This window comes from Lissotriton helveticus, chromosome 1_1 (genome assembly GCF_964261635.1).
Source record: "Lissotriton helveticus chromosome 1_1, aLisHel1.1, whole genome shotgun sequence".
In the NCBI taxonomy this organism is placed as follows: domain Eukaryota; kingdom Metazoa; phylum Chordata; class Amphibia; order Caudata; family Salamandridae; genus Lissotriton; species Lissotriton helveticus.
The window spans coordinates 967,623,918-967,640,687 of record NC_136057.1 but is presented as its reverse complement, the minus strand read 5'-3'; positions in this window follow the sequence as shown (position 1 = coordinate 967,640,687).

The following is a 16,770-nucleotide window of genomic DNA, read 5'->3' as shown; positions in this document are numbered from 1 at the left end:
AGCAGGGTCCCTTTAGCGTCTCCTTGGTTAAAGCAGTAAACTGGAGGCCAGCCCCAGGACACACAGCAAGGGTCAGTCCTTTCTTTCAGTCTCTTCAGCTGTTTCTTCCTTGGCAGAGGTTCCTCTTGGCCACAAAGTAGGTTTAATCCATTTCAGTCTTGATCAATCCATTTCTCCAAAGTTCTGGGGCTTCAGCTCTCATAGTTATACCCCTAAATGTCTTTGAAGTCTTTGTGCTCAGGTGGGCATTGACCCCAGTTCAAACCAGTTCTGGGTGCCTTCCTGCCCGTGACACCTTCTTCCTTTGATTAGTAGGGTTCTGGATTCTCAATTACTCAGCAGGAGATGGGACCATTGTTTTATGTCAGCAACCCAGGCCTCTTCACCTCTAGGAGCTACTCCCCCCCTACACTCCAGATGCAGGTCAGCCTGTTGCTGTCTCATCTCTTCCCCGGGTCAAGACATTCCACAGATCCTATCACTTTCAAATCCGGACAGTCAATCCACAACCAGGCAGAGACACACAGAAATGTTAGAGCACTCTCCTGGAAACATTTGAGTTCCTGAGTTTCCGCAACAGGGAGCCAGCTCACCTCGGGCCCATGGGGATAAGTTACTTCCGGACACAGCACACAGCAACGCCATTTCAAGCAGGGGACACAGCACACAGCAAAGTCCCTTTAGCGTCTCCTTGGTTAAAGCAGTAAACTGCAGGCCAGCCCCAGGACACACAGCAAGGGTCAGTCCTTTCCTTCAGTCTCTTCAGCTGTTTCTTCAAAGGCAGAGGTTCCTCTTGGCCACAAGGTAGGTTCAATCCTTTTCAGTCTTGATCAATCCATTTCTCCAAAGTTCTGGGGCTGCAGCTCTCATAGTTATACCCCTAAATGTCTTTGAAGTCTTTGTGCTCAGGTGGGCATTGACCCCAGTTCAAACCAGTTCTGAGTGCCTTCCTGCCCGTGACACCTTCTTCCTTTGATTAGTAGGGTTCTGGATTCTCAATCACTCAGCAGGAGATGGGACCATTGTTTTATGTCAGCAACCCAGGCCTCTTCACCTCTAGGAGCTACTCCCCCCTATACTCCAGATGCAGGCCAGCCTGTTGCTGTCTCACCTCTTCCCCGGGTCAAGACATTCCCCAGATCCTATCACTTTCAAATCCGGACAGTCAATCCACAACCAGGCAGAGACACACAGAAATGTTAGAGCACAAGAACCCAGCCACTTCCAAAAGAGTGGTTTCTAAACACACAATGCAAAAACCACCTTCATAAAAAGATGTGTTATTACATTGTGAGTTCAGGCACACTAAACTTCACCTCTCCATCTTAAGCCTATGGGAAGTTAGGCTGGAAACCATATTACACAGCCTCCCCATTCTGTCCTATGGGCAAGATGGCCTTTCAACAGTGAACAACGAAATGGAGAGTATTTCACTTTCAGGACATGGTACACACCTCAGTACATGTCCTACCTTTCACATGCACTGTACCCTCCTGCCCAGGGGGTACCTTGGACCTACCATAGGGGTGTCTGATGTGTATAGAAAGGTACGGGTAAGGCCTGGCAAGTGGGTGCACTTGTCAGGACAACATGGCAGTTTAAGAAACTGCACGCAGGAACTGCAGTGGCAGGTCTGAGTTCTCTCCTTAGGGCTACTTGTGTGGGTGGCACAATTAGAGCTGCAGGCCCACGAGTAGCATTTGCATTACCAGCCCTGGCACACATAGTGCACTTTACTAGGGATTTTACTATTAAGGCAAACAAACCAATTATGGACAAACAATTACCATTACATTTTACACAGCGAGCACTTGCACTTTGACACTGATCAGCAGTGGCAAAGTGCCCAAAGCATCTAAGTTGGCAACACTATGTCAGAAGGACAGGGTCTAGGGGGATAGGAAAAAGGTTAGAGAACTTTAGCCAAAAAGGGCCAAGTCTGGCTATTGATGTCATCACCCATGGCTGGAGAGCATAATAATGGTCACCTAAAAAAATTAAATATATTTATTACATTTTAAATAAGACATTATATTATTGAATTCTGATTATAAATCCATTTATATATTTCTAAATATCTGTTTTTGTAAGATTGCATTTTTAACATTTATTAGAATTTTCATATTTTAAAATTTCTGATCTGTTTTTTTTTAATATCAAAAAATAGAAAATAAATATATTTCCCAACAAAAAGTGGATTTCCATATAGGATACGCTCAAACTGATGTTTAATTGTAGAGTGCCAGAAGATATGAGCGTAATGGGCACATTCCAGATATTTGACACACTTTTGGTGAAACAGTATTTTAGCTTTACAATTTCTTGGATATTAATGGAAAAAATGTTTCCTATTGTAAAACTTATGCTTGGTTGCTTCTTGTGGTACAAATTGCCCCTGTGTACAATCCAAAGCACCCAGAACAAGTGTAAATTACACAATTGTATAAAACCTTTATTTGACCTGTATTTGTTCATCAACAGCATTTGGGAAATGCAAAGATTGGGGAGTTATGTGAATCATTTCATCAAATGCAGTTGTCAAAAATGTTGATAAGCACAGTTATTTCGGAAAGATCCTGTTCCATGCAGATGTAATACAACCAAGTGCTTTACATCTGCTGGTATGTCATGTGACAGTGTAATTTTGGGCTCCTTATTAGTTCCAATTTTTTCAAGTACAGCCATGACCCTGTCTTTAGTGAGTCCATAATATTTAATGACACACTCTTCGCTTTGGACAATCAAAAGTGACCCTCTGACTAAATGTCCTCTCCTTGCTTCGTCTTGTTGGGATATTGTGCTGTTGCAGTCGCTGTCTGTGGTGCAGAACAACAGTTTCCATGGCTGCATAGCAATAAGTGATGGACTGAGTCATGCGCTTTTGTATTCTGGTGAGTTTGGCCTAGCTTCTTCTCCTACTTGGACCATATATACATTATTTGACACATTGTCACATTGCATTACACTCTTTGAGTCTGTGTGAAACAGTAATTGTCATTGCATGGGTGTTGCAATGGATTTGCATGGTAACACTCACCTTGCATGCATTAAAAAAATTCCTATGCAGCCCTGTGCAATGCAGACTTTGAGCTACATAAGTTAAAAAAATGACACAAATGCAACACAGCACTACTTAGTTAATGCTATTTACACCATTGCACCGTGTGGAAAACCTGTGATCTAATATTTTGAATGGTCCTTCTTGTGCTCTGTAGCCACAAAGATAGAACCCTTGCCTTACCTGGGGGAAGAAATAAGGTCAGTAATCTTGCTGGATAATTTTCGACTCTAACCTGCACTTCAATGCACAGATAAATAAACGTAACTCCTCCTGCTTCTTTCTATTACGCAAGATCAGGAAGCTCTTTCTGTGCATGCCCTTTGAACCACAAAAAGATGTAGTAACAGCACTTGTGTTATCAAGACTCGATTACTGCACCGCACTTTATATAGCTATTCATCAGCACTACTTGCAAAAACTGCAATGTCTCCTGAACGCAGCAGCGAATTTTCTGAAGAAAATTCCCAAGATTCAGTCAATTTCTGGAACTTTACAAGAGCTTCACTGGTTGCCGGTGAAGGAAAGAGTCAGATTCAAAGCACTCTGCCTCGCCCACAAAGCCTTATACTGAGCTGCCCCAGACAACCTAAAGAAAAATGCTTGTTAAATAAAGAACCTTCTCTTAAAGGCCCCTTCTGGCCGGGTTACAGGAAACTGCTGTGGTTCACGGTGCAATTAAATCTCTTCCCGTTCACCGCCTCTTGCCTCTGCCAAGGACACGTGTGGTGACGGTCTAGTGTCCCGTCCCCGGAAGAGGAAATGAGGGGACGGGAAGTGGAAGGCGGCCATCTTGAGATCGGCGCCGACCGCTGTAGTTAGCGGGCATTCTCTCCCGGCGCTCCGGGGAATAAAGGAGTAAATAAGATATCCGCGTCAGAGTGACATTTATTAACTACTTTACAATGGCGATGAGTGATGTGGAATAGACCCCACACGCGTCACGCATCGCGGAAAAGCCGTGCGGACTCGGTGTAGCGCCGCAAGCACCCGGAGCGTGGCAGAGGAGCAGAAGGGGCGTTAGAAAGAGCGCGAAAACGCCAGCGCTCCAACGCTCGACCAACAACAGCCCTAGCGCCAGAAGTAAGACAGGGGGCATCTTTCTGCTGGGAAGAGCTGGACTAAAAGAAAAAAAAAACGATAGAAAAATATAAAAGAAAAGAAACCCTCCAGTGCTGCAATAAGTCTGGGAGCAAGCCTTTGCAAAACACAGCCGCTAAGGTTGCATCCAATCCCTAGCTATGGAGGCAGTGTCCAGCACCCTGGCGGAGCAGCGGACAGGTAAAGAGGAGCCCAGCTCGACAAGTCCTGCCAAAGGGAACAGCCTGCAGGCGTTACCAAGTTCCTCAGAGAGAGAGAGGGGTGGAGATAGCGGCAGTGACTTAAGCGAAGGGGACACGACTGAGCAACACACGCCGGGGATCCCACCGGGTCGGACAATACCCATTCAGGCCTTTCAGAGAGGTGCATCCAAGATGGCGGTCCAGTCTTCTTCCCTCACCCAATTGGTGCCATTCCTGACAAAGAGTGGTGAACCGGAGATGAAATGGGAAGACTGGAAACGGTACTTCCTCAACTATCTCGAAGCCCTCAACTCCGTTCTCGAGCAAGAGGAGAAAAAATATACTATTACACAACTTGGGTCCAGAAGGGATCAGAATCTATGACACCATAGTAAAAGGCGAGAGGGATGCCACGGACACGGATGTGTTCAGTCACGCCATCGCGGATCTGGATGCACACTACAGGCCAGTTGTGTGTGTCGCAATAGACAGATACAATTTCTTTCAAAGGAAGCAAAGAAGTGGAGAGACGGTGGACGAGTATGTCGTGGCCTTACAAAGGTTGGCCCTCACGTGCAAGTTTGACAGGTTGAATGACGACCTAATAAGAGACCAAATCATCATGCACACCACCAGCTCCCACGTCCAAGAGAAACTGTGGGTAAATGGAGATGCTTCCCTCAAAGAGATATGGGCAATGGTCAAAAAGGCGGAAATGTCAAAGCGTTGTGCATAAGCAGCCAAGAAAGAAGCAGGTGGAACACAGACGGTATGCAAGATCATGGCGCCGGCGAGAGGTGAACGACCTAGGCAAAGAGACCTGCAAAGGAATCAAGACGGAAGAAGACCCCACAACAACAACAACTACGCCCAGACAGACACCAGATCGACTAAAGGAAGTAAGCCGAGCTGTTACAGGTGTGGCAGTACCACACATATGGGAAATGACAAAGCGTGCCCTGCGTTCAGGGCAAAATGTTCATATTGCAGCGTGTTCGGGCACTATGAGAAGGTGTGCCGCCGAAAACCCAAAGGAGCGGTGGTCAGATATGTGGACCAGGAACAAAGAGAGGATGCAGACGACCAAGAAGATGCAGAGGACCAGGAAGAGTTCCTATATATCGACGTCCAGGTGTGGGAAATGGAAGGAGAAGGAATGGACAAACCCAGACTGAATATGCACATTGGTGGGATACCCCTGGAAATGATAGCGGACAGTGGAGCACCCATCTCCATCATACAACGACAGGTGTGGGAAGAAAAGTTCGCAACCAAGATCGAAGAGACACTGCTCCCGATGGATGTGAGACCGGTCACATATACAGGACAAAGAATTCTCATGTTGGGGTATTGTCCCCTCCTGTTTGAGTTCCGAGGTCACCACGTACAATGCAAATTATACACCGCCGAGAAAGGCCCCTCAGTATTGAGCTGGAAGGACCAAGGAGCGTTGGGAATACAACTCAACCCGGGGGGCATTGAGAAGATCTTGCTAATGGACATGGAAAGAAAGGATGGCGTGGAGTCATGGCGGAGAGCGTACCCCAAAGTATTCAATGGACAAATTGGAGAACTGGCGAAATACAAACACCTCATAAAGCTAAAGGAGGGAGCGAAACCAGTGGTGCACAAGGTGAGGAACATCCCGTTCCGCAGTAGGGAAGCCGTACAATCGGAATTGCACAGGCTAGAAAGAGAGGGAGTGATCAGAGCCATAGAGAGTGCTGAATGGCTCTCTCCTCTGGTGGTAGCCCAGAAGCCAAATGGTAAAGTGCGGCTGTGTGTCGACCTAAGGGAACTGAACAAAAACATTGTGATCGACAAATTCCCTCTACCACGAATAAATGAGATGCTAGCTAAGACCAAAGACATCAAGTGGTTCTCCACAGTGGACTTGTCGTCGGCGTACCACCAAGTAAGACTACACTCCTCATGCAGCCATCTTACATCGTTCATCACGCCTTTCGGCTGCTACGAATTTGTGAGAATGCCATTTGGACTAGCATCCGCAGCGGCGGTCTTCCAGAAGCTTATGCACAAGTTACTGAAGGACGTGGAGAACGTACAGTTTTTTCAAGACGACATCCTGGTGATGGGGAAAACCAAACAGGACCACAACAAGAAGCTCCACAAAGTGCTACGGACACTACAGGACAATGGCCTGACAGCAGAATGGACTAAGTGCAGGTTCGGAGTGAAATCAGTCACGTACTTAGGACATGAAGTGAGCGAGAACGGGATAATGCCGAAAAGAGCCAACATGAAATCTATTCAAGACGCCCCCACACCCACCAAGAAGGAAGATGTTCGGTCATTTCTAGGAATGGCCGAATACTACAGTAAATTCATTCCTCATTTTGCCACTAAAACACATCTCCTACGCCAACTCCTGAAGGAAAAGAACAAATTCTTATGGAGTCAGGAGGAACAGAAGGAGTTTGATGCCCTTAAACAAGAGATGAGCACCGCCATTCCCCTGAAGGGATTCGACCCAAGTGCAGAATCCATCCTCACCACAGATGCCAGTGACCGTGGCCTAGGGGCGGTCCTAATGCAGAAATCGGACAACGGAGAAATATCGACGGTTAGCTTTGCTTCAAGGTCGCTTGCATCCAACGAGGAGAAGTTTAGTGTAGTGGAGAAGGAGATGCTGGCAGTGGTATGGGCGATGGAGAGATTCAGACAGTACTTGTGGGGAGCGAAATTCTTGGTCCGTACGGACCACAAGCCCTTGGTCCGAGTACTGACTTCAAGCGGCCATGCTCACGCGACCCCTAGAATTGCCAAGATGACTCTCAGACTTTTGGACTTTGTGTACGAGGTGGAACACATTCCTGGGCCGCAGAACAAAGTGGCGGACTTCCTGAGCAGAGCAGCAGCAATGGAAGTAGCGGATAACAGTGAGAAACAAAAGTGGGAAGGATATGTGGTAGCCACCATCCAGGGAAAAGGAGGAAGTGATCAGTGCCCAGGAGTGGGAAGAAACAAATCGAGAAAACGTCGATCTGGAAGCCATCAAAGGATACGTGGTCCACGGGTGGCCAGAAAAAAGACACCTCAAGGAGGAACTACTGGGAAGTAAGGGATGAACTATCATTGGCGGAGAACCCCATCTTTCTGCTCAGAGGCCACAAGGTGATTCCTCCACAAGGCATAATGGAGCATCTGATGACTCTACTGCACGAAGGACACCAGGGAATCACCAAGACCAAAGCTCTCGCCAGGCAAGCATACTGGTGGCCAGCCATTGATGCGCAGATAGAACGACATGTGCGGAGATGTGAATCATGTGTCAAGGCGGACAAATCACAGAGCATGTTAAGACCACCTTTGGGAAAATTCCCTGTACCGGATGGACCATGGGAAATGGTTTCGGTGGACATCATGGGTCCTATTCTCAACAAAGAAGGAACACAGAAGTATGCTGTAGTTCTAATTGACAAATATTCCAAGTGGCCAGAGGTGGAGATAATGGAGAATGTGGACACTGAGGCAGTGGTGCGTTTCCTACGTACCACGTTCGTCAGAGAAGGCATCCCGAAAATTATCACATGTGATAATGGGCCGCAATTCACCTCTGCGAAATGGATCGCCTTCACGACCAGGAACGGCATAGAGATAAAACATACACCCATTTACCATCCAGCCGGAAACGGTCAGGTGGAACGGTTCAATCGGGTGATCATGGGCACCATTCAGGCTGCCATCAACGATGGTCTGGACTGGGAGAAGGAATTGGAGAAGATGATCTGGGCCTATCGAATCACCCCGGGAAGCATGGGATACAGCCCATTTAAGGTTTTGAGAGGAAGAGAAGCCTTTACTAAGGACAACATGGCATGGAGGAAATTAGTGGTGCAAAGGAAATGGTCACCGGCCGTTGTCAGAAGGAATCTAGAGAAAGCACAAGCAGTGTACACGATGCACTTTAACAAGAGACGCAACGTTCAAGGTGTGGAGCTGGAGAAGGGAGACTGGGTGAGAGTGAAGCTGGCCATCCTTAAGAAGAAGGGAGAAAGCAAATTTTCACCACCTTTGCAAGTGCTGGAGCTTTACGCCCGGTCTGCCCTGCTCAGTGACGGAAAGGAGTGGTCACAGGACAGAATGGCCAGATGCAGCAAGATCTTGAAGTGGGGGGATGAAACCGAAGAAGGAACACAGCAAGTAGAAGATGAAAGCGAAAGAGAACGTAGCGGAAGGAGTAACGAGAATGTAGTAGAAGGAGAGCAGCAAGTGGAAGACAGCGAAGGAGAATGCGGGACGAGTGGCGGTACGAGGAGCAGGTGCAAGGTGGAATGCAGTGAGAATGTGATGGACAGAGAAAGAGAAGGTGAAGGAAGAAGGTCACACAGAAGGGAACCGGAAGAAGAAGGTAGTACTGAAGTGGTGAGAACCAGAGTTGGAAGAGCTGTAAAGGTACCAGAGAAGTTCAAGGACTATGATATGGACTGGAAGTAAGGACTTATTTGTATATTGTTGATTGTTGCATAAAGGGGGAGATATGTGGTGACGGTCTAGTGTCCCGTCCCCCGAAGAGGAAATGAGGGGACGGGAAGCGGAACGCGGCCATCTTGAGATCGGCGCCGACCGCTGTAGTTAGCGGGCATTCTCTCCCGGTGCTCCGGGGAATAAAGGAGTAAATAAGATATCCGCGTCAGTGTGACATTTATTAACTACTTTACAACACGCAGCTTAAGAGGCAATAAGGCGCATTACCATGTTGTACCCATGTATAATCTATAGCACTGCCCTTCCATGCTCTCCCACACAAATGTTCATGCCTCCCTCCCACCCAACTAAGGTCCCTTAACCCTTACTCACACCTATGTCAAAATAACGGACACTTCACGGGTTTTTAATCACGGCACGCGTGTAAGGCGCTGGTATAAGAATGTGAACAAAAGAACACACACCCACCCTTCGCTTCAACAGCACCCATCAGGCTGCCCACAAACATTTCATATCCCCAACGTCAAGGCAGATTTCTCTAAAAAATGATCAACAATCATAGAGCGTGCTGGGCGTTTGCCCTGTTGGCTACCCGCTGTGATGACGGTGACAAGCACCGACAACCACGAGGTCGTGAAGGAGCTGTGCAGTACACAGATGTCTGCTCGCGGTTGTGCCACAGTGCCATAATGTCGGAATAATTAGCCCTGCTGCTGTGACGGAATCTTCAGAGGAATGAAAACTGATTACCCGGAGCACAAAAGGTGAAGCACTACAGGGCACGTGGGTTAATCCACAAGCCCCTTCACTACCAGACGGAGACAAGGAGCCACAGCATCCGTCCGTGAGAGGGAAGGTATATTTCTGTGAAAGGTTCATCCTAGAATATAGACCTGATACAGAATTAGAGTGGGTGGAGCTACAAGCAGAACAAGCTACCTCAGAACAAGGAGTGGATTCAAGGACAGCTTCTCAGAAGGCATTCACAAATGTAATTTATCACAATAACGCCTCCCCTTTAAGATTAGCCAATGCTGGGAAAAAAGAACCAAACATTATTTTCTGATTAAAAGGCAAATAGGATATGAACAACTGAATCTAGCAAACAGCGTGATGTTAAAGCGTATTGTTAACACGTAAAACAGGACCTCATACATTCCAACAGAAGCCATTCCCAGAAGGCGGAGTGATATAGCAAAGAGCCAATAGCAGGAGACTATAGAGGATTTCTTCTCTGGCTTGAGCTAAAACCCACCCTGTGCATATGGGAAAGAATGTTAACAACACATGTCCAGACATCTGCACTGTCAGGCCAGCCCTACTCAATCCCTTGCAATATCACAATAACCACACATACAATGGCGTCACACCAGACAGTCACCCATGAAGACCACAAAAGCCTCTCTCTTTCTTTGCTGCTGGCGTCAAGCTTACCAGGAGCCATTTTCGCCAGTCTCTCTAGCGTACTAGGTCATCTAACAAGCATCGCGGCACCGGCGCTTTACTTTTAATGTTAAAAGTAAAGCGTGGGTGCCTCGATGATACCAAAAGTAAAGAAATAGAAAAAAAAATCAATTTCTTTACTTTTGGTATAATCGCGGCACACACGCTTTACTTTTAATGTTAAAAGTAAAGCATGGGTGCCGCGGTTATAGCAAAAGTAAAGAAATAGATGCTTTTTCTTTTGCTTTTGGTATAATTGCGGCACCCGCGCTTTACTTATAACATTAAAAGTAAAGCGTGGGTGCCGCAATTATACCAAAAGTAAAGATATAGAAAAAAAATCTATTTCTTTACTTTTGGTATAATCGCGGCACCCGCGCTTTCCTTTTAATGTTAAAAGTAAAGCGTGGGGGCCGCGATTATAGCAAAAGTAAAGAAATAGATTTTTTTTTCTTTTTCTTTTTGTATAATCGTGGCACCCGCGCTTTACTTATAACATTAAAAGTAAAGCGCGGGTGCCGCGATTATACCACAAGTAAAGAAATAGAAAAAAAAATCAATTTCTTTACTTTTGGTATAATCGCGGCACATGCGCTTTACTTTTAATGTTAAAAGTAAAGCGCGGGTGAAGCAATTAAGCAATCGCGTTGCGATCGCTATTTTTAACAACTAGTGGTGTGCGTGCGCACCACAGAGGAGCGCCTTTGCCCAATCGTGTGCCGTTTTTTCGAAAAAATAAAGCACACGCAAGCCAATGCCACACGGGGAAAGCAAATTTGTGTGGGTAGCTTTCTAAACCCCGTACAAGAGGTCTCGCGCTTCACGAGCAATGCTGCGCACTGCAACACTAGGAGCGAGACCTAAAAATCTCACATGGTACGTTTACAGCAGGTCACTACGATCTGCTAATTCGATAACAATCAATGTCTGGGAAATTAGGAGATCAAACTGGTGGTGGGGTGGGGGGGCAGAAGATTTGTCCACACCACAGCACGTCTGTGGAACAACCTACAAGAACAGCTGAGAGGTCAATCCAACTTTCTGACTTTCAGAAAATGCCTGGATATCTGGCTGTTCTCCAGTCCTTAAATTGGGAGGCAAAAAAACCCAGTTCATTTGCAGGATAGCATTAGTTAGTATGGTAACCCTAGCACCAAAATTACATTGGCATTCGCGCCCTTGTAGAAAACATATCAATATCAATATCAATTGGTAACCTTTGAATTGGGAATACAAATTTTGAAAAGTCAAAAGTTTCACCAGAACTTTGTCCAACGGCAATCCGGCCTCATGGAACTCATCTCAGCAACAGACTGCTGTCTTTCCCCGCTGAGGATTTTTGACTTCCATTCCAGATGCTAAGGGCCTACTTTATATTTCAATGGAAAGGGTACTCCATCGCAACGGAGTACCCTTTCTACCAACACCAACATAACCGGATTTAAATGCGGGCAGACCTTTGGTGTAATGACGGCAGAGACTATACTGTCTCTGTTCTGGTTACACCCCTACGACGACTTGTAGGAGTAAGGGCCATCAGAGGTTGACCTGTATGTCTGCCCACCTAATTTAGAGGCCTATTAGGATGGCGGACGGAAACGGGTTCCATCCGCCACGGTGGCGGCAAAAATACTCCTGACCGCACCGCGTATAATTCGCGGTTGCGATTAGGATATTTCTGTCATCACACACCGACCGCGGCGGACGGATCACATCAAAGACCGCCGTAAGCGGACGGTACCACAGAAACACCCTCCGCCGCGGACGCATTGACCGCGGAAACAGGCCCAACCACCGCCAGACCTGCGGAGGGTCCGGCTGCACGATTAGGATAACCCCGCCATCCCAACGGAACTCACCACCTTCCTCGACCGCCGCGGAAAAAAAGCATAGACAAACTGCGGAAGGACCAAACGAACATCACCCCTGCCGTCAAACCGATTAAAAAAATGGTGGACGGAAGTAAATAGAAAACATCAAAAACAGGACACACACCCACCTGAAACACCCACCCCCAACAACTACACGCCCCAATGACACCCCCCCCCCAGCACAAACAAGAGCACCCAAGTCACCACACCCACAGAACACCTGACTGGCAACAACCATTGGGACACAACCACCACACAGAGTATAAAATGAATCTCTCCCATTACCACAATCCTTTGGATCACGGCACAGCTGGAATAAAGAGGCAGAATAGCACAAACTGCAGACACACACAAACACACATACAACCTGCACACCAACACACCCACCACACAAACCCCCACAACACCATCCCTACATACCACACACCTGCACACCCCACCCCACCCCACCAACACCTTGCACATCACACACCATGGCACCCAAGAAAAACCCCTAGTTCACAGAGAGTGAGTTGAAGGTCATGGTGGATGAAATCATCCGTGTCAAACCACATCTGTTCGGTACCCTAGTCCAGCAGACCACCTTGGCAACTAAAACCACCATGTGGGACAGGATAGTGACCAGAGTGAATGCTTCAGGGACCGTGCCACGCACCAAACACAAGATCCAGAGGCGATGGCACGACCTCAAGGCAAGGGTGAAATGCATCAGGGCTAAGAACCACCTGCGGGCACAAAACACTGGTGGTGGCACTCCCCCGGAGACTATACCATTTGCCGAATGGGAGGAGAAGGTGCTGGGCATACTGCGCCCTGAGAGCCTGGAAGGAATCGAAGAGGGACTTGAGGCTGGTAAGTACAAACCAATGACCACTATCACACTGTCATGGTCTGCCTTACACAACTGCCGAGACACATCTCCCAGGCTCCAATCCATGCATGTGGACCACACAGTCACCCAAATGTGAAGTCCTGGGCTCAAATTTACCCACCATGACCAACCACAAATGTTGCCTTCTACGTTCCCAGGCTTGCATGTTGTCAAAGCAACCAACACCACGACTCCCAACAGGCCCCCATGTCCACAGGGAGGGTGGGGGTGGGTGGGTGAGAGTCCAGCACTACAACTCCCAACAGGCCCACATGTCTACAGGGAGGGTGGGAGTGGGTCCAGCACTACAACTCCCAACAGGCCCCCATCTCTACAGGGAGGGTGGGGGTGGGTCCAGCACTACATCTCCCAACAGGCCCCCATGTCTACAGGGAGGGTGGGGTTGGGTCTAGCACTACAACTCCCAACAGGCCCCCATGTCCACAGGGAGGGTGGGGTTGGGTGGGTGAGAGTCACTACAACTCCCAACAGGCCCCCATGTCTACAGGGAGGGTGGGGGTGGGTCCAGCACTACAACTCCCAACAGGCCCCCATGTCTACAGGGAGGGTGGGGGTGGGTCCAGTACTACAACTCCCAACAGGCCCCCATGTCTACAGAGAGGGTAGGGGTGGGTCCAGCACTACAACTCCCAACAGGCCCCCATGTCCACAGGGAGGGTGCGGGAGGGTGGGTGAGAGTCCAGCACTACAACTCCCAACAGGCCCACATGTCCACAGGGAGGGTGGGGGTGGGTGGGTGAGAGTCCAGCACTACAACTCCCAACAGACCCACATGTCTACAGGGACTGTGGGGGTGGCTCCAGCACTACAACTCCCAACAGGCAGTGTTCCCTGGAACCTGCGCGGCTGGGCGCCCGCGCACATCAATGCCCCCGAGCACGCACTGCTATGTGTGTGGCGCGCACACACATCTCCCAGAGCATTCGCGCCACCGAAGCAGCGCGAAAAACCGGCAAATTCCTTTTGTTTTCTAGAGTGTGGCTGTGGGCTTCATTGTGTGCTTTTGTTTAAAGCATACGTGTTAATTGCAGAGCCCATCACGAGCTGCAATTAACATAAATGCTTTAAAAAAAAGCACACAATATGCCCTTCAGCCACACTCTGGAGAACAAAAAAAATGCAGCACCAAACACAGCGTGTGCTTTTAGAATCACCTAAAAGCAAACGCTGTGTTTGTCGTCTTGCTACATTTTTTGTCTTAATAGAGCTGGGCTGTGGGGTGTGATTCTGTGCCTTTCTTTTTTTTAAGTTTTCATGTTAATTGCAGCTCATGGACGCTACCATTAACATGAAAACGTTAAGAAAGGCGCACAATCACCCCACAGCTGCGCTCTATTAAGATAAGACATGCAGGAAGCCTACAAACGGGGCATCTAACTGGCACAGTACAATGCAATCTGTAGCAGCCTCTTGACGGATTGGACAACCGTTCTGACATTTTATACTTTAGGTTAGAGCTCATGTGATGTACCGGAATCTGGGCTCTAGTGAACTGTTCCTTGAAGATGATAGACGACAATCTACTTTACTGAGGTATTTGCTCAGCAGGTTCATGCTAATGACGGTGGTCGGGCTCTTACTATGAAGAATGTTATATTTTAGCAAGTTTTAGATTATATTTTCACTATGTTTTACGCCCTAGGTTTGAGCCTTTGTGATTTATTGGGCTCTGGGACCTTTTTCCTGTTCCTTGTGACGCTATACTGAGGTATTATTTACATTCCGAGTTACCTTCCTATTATTTCTTACAGTGCGGGCAATTGTGCCATGGATTAGCGGGGTGTTCCTCTTTTAACCTTTTCACTTGTTCAATTTTTGGTTACCAGAGTCTTGCGTATATGGCTTTTGTACTCATGTGCTCCTATCTGTTATACGCATATGCATATTTTATGAATATTGATTCAGGATATGTAAACATGTTGGCCCGTTTATATTAATATTGAACAGCTAGTCGTACTTGTCTGCCTTAATTAATTTTGCAGCTCCGTCTTGATACATATGATTATTATTTTGTGCAATGTGTCTTGTGTCACACTTATTTGTATGATTGCATTAACTTCAATATACCCTTCCTGCTCGTTTTGAGGGTAATGGCTTGTTTTTTTGACTTGCTGTGTAGTTTCTTCTGCCTCTTCAGACGTTTAACTTGGTTCTAATGTTGGTAGAACATTATCCATTAACGCAATACATACTCTGTTGCCCTAATTGAGAGCCTTTTTTATGGCGGTTTTGAATGGTGATTAATACTCTGTGAACTACTCCTTTCTAGGATTTTGATACAATTAGGTCGTTTGGCCTTTGGATCATTCCATTCTTTTGTGTCACCATTACTTTACTTACACATAATTTATTGGTAAGTTGATTTGGTCCTTATTTTTTATGCATAGTGTAAGTGTGCATTGTCTTGTAGTTCACATGGGGTATATTTTCTTTTTCTTTTATTTTTTCATCTTCACTTACTTATATGTTTGGTGTGTTATTGCACATCTTTGCACTTCTTGGCACTAGAGGTGTTGGCTTTTCTCTCATTGTTCTTACTCTATTCATTCTGGTACCTTACTGCCTGCATTTCCTCATTTGGAAAGTGATCTTCATTCAGCACTTTTCTGTAAGTTCTTTCTACTTACTTTCTAAATAACTTGTAAAGTGATCCTTTATGCTCAATGTAGGGTTGTTCCAAATGCAGCGGGAAATGACTGTAGGCCATTTAACCTACAACATAATGTTCTCTTTGGCAGTGTTTCTATCTGCCATATTCCGTTGCCCTGTACAGAAGTTATTAGTGCTGGTGCATGCATCTGTAGCTGTGTGTAGCCGGACACTGCAACCAGCAGAAAGCATGGTGTCTAGGGGCCAGGATGTAATTGAATGGGAATTTAACTTCCCAGTTTGTTTATAATCTGAAAACCCAGTTTATACTTTTGCAGGGGTGTACAACTTCACAGATGACAGGAGCCATGGTAGAAATGAGGAGTTTAATCTTGTAACCACCTTGATGATTTGCTTTCCCACGGAGTTCTGGTACAAATCTGATTACCTTTGGTTTGTTTCTCTCCTACCATTACATCATGCAAAATGTGTGTGCACCCTAGATCCCTTTTTACCGCTAATTTCTCCTTGTTCTACCACTTACCATCGTCTGACTTAAACACATGCTCCTTCACACACACTACTTTCTTGGGGTCAGAAAACTTTGAATTTCCCTTGGTAATTATACTAGGCAATCTAACTCTAACCCAATCCTCCTCTTTCACCTTCACTTTCCTTGGACACATACTTACTTTTGGCATCTTCGTCGCCACTACAGGGATGTCCCACTTCACAGATGACAGGAGCCAAGGTAGAATTAAGGGATTTAATCCAAGTAAGTCTTTTACAACAAGCAGGACAGCCAGCAACCGACTAACTGCCAACTATTGAAAACATACATTCCAATCCCCTACATTCCAGTAAGTCCCCACCAAAGTTACGCCCACAGAATTATCCCCGCGAGCCCAGACTGTCCCAACAGCTTTCCAGTAACAAAATTCCCACAGTCCCACTTAGCAATCAGAAACTCTAGGGCACGGGGTGCAGAGTGGCTCGGCACATGCCTGGGGGGCAATGTGTGGTGGCGGGGTGGTGCAGTGCAGTGTCCTGGTTAGTGATTGTCGGGTGGGAGGTGGTGTCCCTGGGGAGTGGGTTAAGTCTTCGTATTCTTGTGAATTTTTTAAATTTTGTTCCTTTGTATGGTGCTTTTTCATCGGACTTCGTTCGTTGGAGGGCACAGTATGG